Raw genomic sequence first — 7,625 nt, 5'->3', positions numbered from 1 at the left:
AACCGAGGCGATGATATGTGTCTCAAAATACGTGCACGCGGGCACGCAAACCGAGGCGATGATATGTGTCTCGAAATACATGCATGCGGGCACGCAAATCGAGGCGATGATATGTGTCTCGAAATACGTGCACGCGGGCACGCAAACCGAGGCGATGATATAAACAATGCGAATGACATGAAAATGAGATGCTCCGAAGTGCGTGCACACGGGCACGCAAACCGAGGCGATGGCGGAATGTGATGAAGTGACATAGAAATGACAAATGGGCTTATACCAACATGAGTGAGCCTCAGCCACACTCACATAGGATGCCGGCGGATGAAAATGAAGTGCCTCGAAATGCGTGCACACGGGCACGCAAACCGAGGCAATGACAGAATGTGATGAAATGATATGGAAACATGATATGGGCTTATACCAACATGAGTGAGCCTCAGCCACACTCACATGGGATGCCGATGGCAGAAAATGAAGTGCCTCGAAATGCGTGCACACGGGCACGCAAACCGAGGCAATACATACACAATGCAAATGACATGGGAAATGACAAATGGGCTTATACCAACACGAGTGAGCCTCAGCCACACTCACATCGGATGCCGATGGCAGAAAATGAAGTGCCTCGAAATGCGTGCACACGGGCACGCAAACCGAGGCAATGCATACGCAATGCAAATGACATGGAAAATGACAAATGGGCTTATACCAACACGAGTGAGCCTCAGCCACACTCACATCGGATGCCGACGGATAAAAATGAGGTGCCTCGAAATGCGTGCACACGGGCACGCAAACCGAGGCAATGATAAAATGTGATGAAATGACATGGAAAATGCAACATGGACTTATACTAACATGAGAGGGCCTCAGCCACACTCACATCGGATGCCGATAGCAGAAAATGAAGTGCCTCGAAATGCGTGCACACGGGCACGCAAACCGAGGCAATGCATACGCAATGCAAATGACATGGAAAATGAAGTATGGACTTATACTAACATGAGAGAGCCTCAGCCGCACTCACATAAGATGCCGATGGCAGAAAATGAAGTGCCTCGAAATGCGTGCACACGGGCACGCAAACCGAGGCAATGCATACGCAATGCAAATGACATGGAAAATGCAACATGGACTTATACTAACATGAGAGGGCCTCAGCCACACTCACATCGGATGCCGATGGCAGAAAATGAAGTGCCTCGAAATGCGTGCACACGGGCACGCAAACCGAGGCGACGCTAAAAGCGATGAAATGTGGCAAAAATGATATGCAAGCATACTAATGGAATTTCAGCAACAAAATATGGGGGAAAAACAGTCCCGAAATGTAGCGAAATGATACTAGATGCATGAAATTGTCCCGAAATGCAACATTAGGCGCCCGAAATGGCCTATAGCCATGCTAAACATGCACTACATGGACATGCAATGCAAAGACAGAAGCTAGACAGCCCCAAAATAAGCACTTTTCCAGTTATAAACATGGCCAAACAGCAAATATAGGTATGGCAAAAAGAGCATACAAGAATAGGGGCCAAGATAGGGGTAATGAAGCAAGTGGTATAAGCTAAACCCAAACTGAAAAATTTCCTTCTACAACAATGAAGATGGACCCAAAATATGAACATTTACAGTATATGGCAGCCTCAAAATCAGTATACAAATATGCTAAAAATGGGATGCAAAGCAAGGCCCAAAAGGTGCTATAACATGAAGTATATAAAATAATCACCAAACAGAAAAAAAAATGTGAATGAAACATGAAGTATAGGCCAAAATAAGGCCACTTTCAGTTCGGACCAAGGTCCAAAAACAGAAACCAAAAGGGCTATCCACTTATACAAAAATGGGGCCAAATAGGGGATTGAACTACAAGTGATACATGGAGACACCAAACAATGTTGAGCCCTTCTCCAATGTTAAAGAGGGGCTCAAAATAAGCCCTAAATCAGTTTACCACATGCTCGAAAATAAATTGCTCATGGGTCAAAAATAGCATGCAAAACTATGACATACAAGATGGTCAATGAAGCAAGTGTATCATGGAGGGGTCAAACAGGGTTGAGCCCTTAATGAGAAGTGAAGATCAGCTCAAAAGATGGCCCTTTTCAGTTAGGGCCGGAGCTTGAAACAAAAAGGAAGTGAGGCTTAGAAATGGATCAAGAAAAAGGGTGAAAAGGGTAAAAGTGTAACTTACCCTTGAAGATTCGAATTTTTGTTGCTTCTTGGATGGATTTGCAGCTTCTTTAGCCTTCAAGAATCCCTCCTTGCTGCTGGAAATGAGATGGTGGTGGTAGAGCTTGGTGGTGTAGAAGGAATGAAGGTTAAGAAGTTAGGGTTTTTTGGAGAATTGAGAAGGATGACAATGGAGTTTAGGATTTGTGCTTGGAGAGGAATTTTTCTAACCCCCAAGAAGAAGGCCCTCAACTGGTTATAAGGTCAAGAAAGGGGTGTAAAAGGGGGGTGAATTGGAGAGCAAAACTCTCTCCCAAAATATCCCCCGGATACAGAAAATATCTGGGGGATATTGCCCCACAGCTGGAAAGGCTACAGTGAGGAGAACACGGCCGGCCTCTCACTTTGGCTGGAGGTGGCCGGCCGGCCACACCCCCTAGCCGGCCGGCTAGGGGTCAAAAGGGTCAACAAGCTTTTCTGGCCGGCCAGATATTGGGGAGGTAGCCCTATGTGTGTACAACACAACCATGTAATTGAAATTCCCAGAAAGTGGGCCCAAGGGGTTCAACAATGGCTCGGAAAGAGGGGGTCAAAAGGGTCAAGTTGAATTACTGGCCGGCCATGAACTTTTAGGGGCCTCTCAGGTGTGTACATCACAGATATGTGGTTCAAAGTTCAAGAAAAAAGGTCCAAGGGGTTCAACATTAGCCCGGAAGAAAGGGGTCAAAAGGGTCAGGTGACCTTAATGGCCGGCCAGTAACTTTTAGTGGCCTCCCAGATGTGTAGATCACAGATATGTGGTTGAAAGTTGGCAACACTAGCTCTAAGGTATTCAACATTAGCCCGGAAGTTGGAAAAACGGGCGCCGGGAGGCTCCGGAGGAGAGATAACTGGTTGCTGCAACAATTACTAGCCTCCCACCCTCCAGTGACCTTCCTGGTGATAAAACAGAGGTACTTGCCAAAAATAAACGAAAATCGATGCAAAACGAATGTTCGGGGGCCAAAACACGCAGTTCGAGGCCCCGGAAACTGCCCGTTAAACACCGAAAATGGCGTTCGGCCACGAAGTGGGTTTCTCAGACCCCAGTGTCCCTCAAAAGGGAGAAAATAAGATGTATACCAAAAATCAGAGCAAACGGAGATGGTTAGGCGGTCCCGAACCGAGGCACACGGCCTGACGGCTCCGAAAACCGGGAACCGGACTCCGAAATGGGCAAAATGGCCTACGGCCACCAAATGTAGCCTACGGACATTGAGAGATGGTCTACAGGACCTCTCCCTCCCCTCAGGAAAAGAAACAGAGAAAATCGAGTTTGGTTCGCAAACCGAGACAAGGCACAGAAGAGGGTTCGGAAGTCCGGAGGCAGGGCTCACGGCCGCAACTCTGAAGCTTCTGAACAAGCACATTATGCAACATCACCAAGCGCTCAATCGGTGACGTCTGAGTCTTAAGGTCGGTCAAAAATGGGGTGTCTACAGTTGCCCCTCTTTGACAGAACTCGGAAGTCACAAGTGACGGGAGTGAATGTCAAAGCCAAGAGACGACCCATTTTTGACAAGGCCGAAGACTTAGACAAACAGGCAAGATAAACAGAGATGTGCCCGCAGGCAGGGGCAAAATGCAAATGATAAGGCAAGAAGCCGAACATAACTTATGATTATGCAAATGAAAGCTGTAATGAAGCATACCATGCAACAGTTTTAAGCAAGTGAATACCAATCTAATTACATTTCATGTAGAAAGGATGTAAGAAAATTATGCAATTCTCACTGCGTCTCACGTGGAGAAGGCTAAAATCGACTACCGAGAATACCCAGAGTCTAACACACAACATCTCTCTGCGTATCACACATAGGAGAGGAAGAAGGTAAACCTTTCAGCGTATTATACGCAAAAGAGGGAAGGTAAACTTCTCAGCGTATCACACGTAAGAGAAGAAAGGCAAATTCCTCAGCGTATCACACGCAAGAGAAAACTGCTCAGCATATCACATGCAAGAGAGAAAAGGGAGATTTCTCAGCGTATCACACGCAAGAGAAAACTGCTCAGCACATCATATGCGAGAGAGAAAAGATAAGTTTCTCAGCGTATCACACGCAAGAGAAAACCTCTCAGCATATCACATGCAAGAGAGAAAAGATAAGTTTCTCAGCGTATCACACGCAAGAGAAAACTTCTCAGCATATCACATGCAAGAGAGAAAAGATAAATTTCTCAGCGTATCACACGCAAGAGAAAACTGCTCAGCATATCACATGCAAGAGAGAAAAGATAAATTTCTCAGCGTATCACACGCAAGAGAAAACTGCTCAGCACATCACATGCAAGAGAGAAAAGATAAGTTTCTCAGTGTATCACACGCAAGAGAAAACTGCTCAGCACATCACATGCAAGAGAGAAAAGATAAATTTCTCAGCGTATCACACGCAAGAGAAAACTGCTCAGCATATCACATGCAAGAGAGAAAAGATAAATTTCTCAGCGTATCACACGCAAGAGAAAACCTCTCAGCATATCACATGCAAGAGAGGAAAGATAAGAATTGTAAGTGAAAAGGTGCATAATGATGCAGGTGAAGTGTACATAACAATGCAAGTAATGAGCATAACAATGCTAGAAGATGTGCATAACAATGCAAGCAATGAGCATAACAATGCTAGATAGATGTGCATAACAATGCAACGAATGATCATAACAATGCTAGATAGATGCGCATAACAATACAAGGAATGAGCATAACAATGCTAGATAGATGTGCATAACAATGCAATGAATGAGCATAACAATGCTAGATAGATGTGCATAACAATGCAACGAATGAGCACAACAATGCCAGTGGAACGCGCGTAACAACACCCGTTTGAAACAAAAATACCGAATAAGGAAATACAAGCCTTAAGTAGACCAAATTCCAAACGCAACCTCCGATTTACCTCTCGGAGGGGTCACGATATATTCCAAAAAGGATACACCTCGTGCATGCCGACTGACGATGAGCCACACATCGAAGATATGAGTTGAAAATTCCGCAGAAACATTTTGAACTGAAAAGAGTGGGTTCTCCTTGCACTTTCTTGATTGTACTTCCAAACCGCAGTTACTACCTTTCCTTCCTGGCCATGTTCACAACTTTCCCTATTCTCCAACGGGGTGACAGGCTAGGTTGATTCAGTATCCAGAATCGAGGCGCATTCACATGCTATCTCAATCTATGGGGCTGCCATACAGATTTCAAGCCGAGGGCATGCCTCTGGGTATTTAAACCAGACTTTGGTCTCGGAAATCCCGAACCTTTACGTTCTAGGCATCGGCCATTCGAACTCTAGTTTCCACCGTCGCAGTTGGTCTCCTAGGAACTCATTGCGAACACGGCCAAGATGCCTCTGGCGGGGAATGGTACTCAGGGAGAGCACTTCTGATTACCATTTTGGCTTGAAGCAGACTTGATCTTGAGCTTGAGGTAGAGGCACACTCATACTTCGGAGCCTTGGCAAGACTTGAAGAGGCACACACGGGATGTAGTCTCGGAACTTACTGAAGTTGAAACAAACTCAGATACCCGACATTTCCTCTTTTGCTTTTGCTTTGTAGTTTGGAACCCATATAGCTTCAAATAGGTCCTAGTTCTACTGTTCTCGCATGACCTGGGTTGAACCCTGCGGTTTTATGAAAAAACGAATCTTGTTTTGCACAAATGTGGAGAATGGCATGGCACTCGGAGCACAAAACGATTTTGTTTTTGAAATTCAGAGATGAGCTTTCGACCAAGTGTTGAGCCTATGACTGAACGCAGCAAAACGACGCAACAAGGAAATAAAAGGCACATAACCTAGACACATCGAGTAACACTCGAAACGACTCAAAACAAGAATCGAGATAAAACAAAAAGACACGACACTCAGACGTGCACAGGGATCCTGTTTCACCGGGTAGTGTTCCCCACCCTCTCTCATTTGTAATCCTCACATCACTCGGCCCTCAAGCTCTGTTTTTCTGAAAAAGCCCTTTTCTCACTTTTTCTCTCATCACACATCTCTCTATTCTTCAATCTCTCATTTTTCATCCCTCCCCTGGGCGGTTGATGGATGAACAGGAAATTGCGGGCTCATGCCCAACATAATCAGCTCGCGGCTATTTCCTTCGGTGACATCTGTCGATGCGCCGGATGAGGGAATGGAGCATCTCGATCCATTCCAATTCGTGCTTCGCACTCGGCTTGATACCTCGCTGCTTGGAGGATGAGAGAATTTTCAGCCATTGTTGTTAACTTCGGTTATCCCCTTTTTTTTTTTTGGCGGGTAGAGTGGCCTTTCTGGCAAGTATGTTGGCAGTGGGGAAAAGGCAGGAAGCCTAACTCAACTGTGCCAGTAGTTCATCATTTTGACCATTTTAGTTTTAGTTTTCTCCTAAAAAAAAAATTTTGACCAAAATGAGAGTTAGATTAACATATTTGTTCAATTTTCTGATTTAAAATCATGCAAGTTAGGCAGTGAGCACTGAGAGTTTTCCTTTTTTGGGTCCAAGAAATGGTCCAGTTTTGAAAATGGAATACTTTTCGAGAAGATTAGTCAACCTCAGTAAAAATTCTCAAAAACTATTTTCGTAAACGACCACTGCTCAACGAGCATGGGACCTACTCTTGAGATGCGCAACCTCGGATCCATGGCAATGAAAAATTGCCCCTGGTCTGAAGGACACTGCATGGCAACGGAATGTTGCCCCTTGTTTGAAATGGCACCGCGGCGTTCTGAATGGCAACGGAAAGTTGCCCCTTGTTTGGATAGCACCGCAGCGCATTGAATGGCAACGGAAAGTTGCCCCTTGTTTGAATGACACCGCGGTGCATTGAATGGCAACGGAAAGTTGCCCCTTGTCTGAATGGCACCGTAGTGTATTGTAGTCAGTCCTCAGAGCGACGAACGCAACCAGACTCTCAGATATAGAGAAGGCAAAGATTATCAGAACCATTACATGGACACGATTGAGTTTGAAGTGTTTTACGGCTGGACTTCAGAATAAAGTTGCCTACGTATCCCAAAGATGGGAATCAAGCCTCACGTAGTTCGGGGTTAAGGTACACTCGGGTATTAACCTCTCCTTTTTAGGCTCTAACTTTTGCCAAGGCGCCTGTTGCAGGTTTTCGACCTTGCGAGCTTTGTTTTTCTTTTCTTTTCAATTCTTTTCATTTGATTTTCTCTTTTGTTCTTTTCTTTGCATTTTTCTTCATTTTTCTTTTTTTTGTTTTCTCCTTTTTGTTGTTGTTTTTTGCTTCTTTTCTTTTTTCTTTTCTATTTTTCTCTTACTCTAACTTTTGCCTGGGTCGCCCTTCCGGATTTTCGGCCCAGCGAGCCTCTCAAAGGGTAAAAGTGTAACAAGTCCATGTCAAATGGTTTTGAGATCCTAAAGTCATCTGAATCCAGGAGAATGGCTGCTGTTTTGCAAGA

This window comes from Camellia sinensis, chromosome 2 (genome assembly GCF_055761805.1).
Source record: "Camellia sinensis isolate YWXY chromosome 2, ASM5576180v1, whole genome shotgun sequence".
NCBI classification, from domain to species: domain Eukaryota; kingdom Viridiplantae; phylum Streptophyta; class Magnoliopsida; order Ericales; family Theaceae; genus Camellia; species Camellia sinensis.
Note: the sequence above shows the minus strand (reverse complement) of the source record.